The following is a 1932-nucleotide window of genomic DNA, read 5'->3' as shown; positions in this document are numbered from 1 at the left end:
CCCCTTGTTGAGGGAGAGCGAAGGCGATCGCTGCCTCTTTTGCTGCAATCATGTGTTGGGTCTTGAGTGAGGCACATGCAAGGAGGTTTGTTCTGGAGGTAGCCATGAGGATAGCGTATTACTGCCCTTTGTGGGGAGGCAATATTGTAGATAAGTGCATGATCCCCACAGAGGGTGGGGCTGAGTGCTTGAGCCCATGCTTGTCAGCGACCCTCGTCGTGTGAGTGGATGCTATTTGTAAGCAAAGGAGCGTCTTTGGTTCTTGTAGCCAAGAGTGCGGGAGTACATCAACCGGAGTGACATTGTGTGCTGCTCAGCCAATCTGGTGAAGGATGCGGCGACCCACCGCAGTTCTGTTCATTCCGAGATTCTGGTTAGAAAGATGGCCCTCTATCAGGTCTGCCACCGTGTTGGAGACCCGTGCTAAGCAGCCTCTCTGTGGACGCACTCATGGGGAAACCAATGGCGTGCTCCACTGCCTTTCTACACATCTTTACGTCGTGCTGGTCGAGAAGAAGACAGGGGTTGATGTAAGTCATTCTCTAGATGACAAATTCTTGAATTAATCAAAAAGTATCGGATTCCTTCAGGCCTCGCTTCTTGGTGGCAATTCGCCTGATCATGTGTATGATTTGATTGATGCTGTGTTTGAGGCGCTTCAGCGATACGTCACTCTTTTTGTTGGCGTGGATATGTAGGCCCAGGGTCTTGATGCTGGGGCTTGATGAAATGGCCATGGCATCAAGGATTACTTGAATGTGTTGCTCAATGTGTCGTTTGGCGTGAGGGCGTACGACAAGGAGCTGTGAGTTTTACGTGAACACTGGCGGCTACAGGCTTTGGCAGATTGTCGTACTCGAAGTGCGAGGTCATGTGTTGGTGTGAGCTTCGTTTACTTTTTGTAACTCCTATCAAACACTCGAGGCGTGCACAGGGCCACTACACGTGCCGTGGACGGAGCGCACAGCGGTGCGTGAGGTCGCATTACGGGGGGGGGGTAAAACCGTAGATGTGCTTGGTGTGTCCACCACCTGTCCTCCCCGGGATCAGGATATCGATGTGGTAGCAGTTCAGGAGACGAAGGTGTAGATTGAGGAAGAGACCCAGGGCATGGTTTGCCGTTTCACCTCGAGTTACTATGCTTCTTAAGTCACGCTGTGGGGACGTCGGCGGGTTGTGTGTTGTTCGTAAAGACGTTGCCAATCCTGGAAATGCAAGCGGTCACTGCATGTCTTTCTTGCCGCCTTGTTGTGTGCCATTGCCAGTGCAACTCTGTGGAGTACAGAATCATTTGTGTGTACGTGCCAAATGCATTCGAGACCACGGTAAATTTTTTTGATAGCCTCAAGCAATACTTGAACACCGAAAGGCGGCCTATGTTATTCGGGGATTTTAACTGTGTACGGTCCAGCTGTGACAAAACAAGCGAAACCACCCAGAGAGACGCTAGCACTAGTTTGCTGGCTGAGATAGTGGACAAATTCGGCTTGATTGATGTCGGGTAATGCCTTGAGGATACGAGAGACGTTAAATTCACACATTTTCAGGGGTGCAGCCACGCACGGCTAGATAGGTTTTATTTTTCGCGAAGTTTGATCCAACAATGTCCTCGCTACGATGTGCAGCCGGTTCTTTTCTCGAACCACTGTTTGGTTAAATGCAGACTGGGTCGGAAGAAACAGAACACACCTTTCCCGTCGGATATGTGGAAACTGAATGAAAAGCTGTTACAAGACGAAATGTTTATGCGTTTCGTAGTAGAAAAAATTACGGAAATAGCTGAATGCCATAACGGTAAAATCGGGGAGAAAAGGGAGATGTATAAGCAAGACGTTTAAATAAAAGCCATAGAAAGGTCTAGCTGTATAAAATATGAGGACAAAAAAAACCTATTGCGAGCGAACCTACAAAAGTTGATTCCATTGAAGAACA

The sequence above is a fragment of the Haemaphysalis longicornis genome, unplaced genomic scaffold, assembly GCF_048455015.1.
Source record: "Haemaphysalis longicornis isolate Haplotype H1 unplaced genomic scaffold, Haemaphysalis longicornis Haplotype H1 scaffold_14, whole genome shotgun sequence".
Classification (NCBI taxonomy): domain Eukaryota; kingdom Metazoa; phylum Arthropoda; class Arachnida; order Ixodida; family Ixodidae; genus Haemaphysalis; species Haemaphysalis longicornis.
This window is presented reverse-complemented; position numbering follows the sequence as displayed.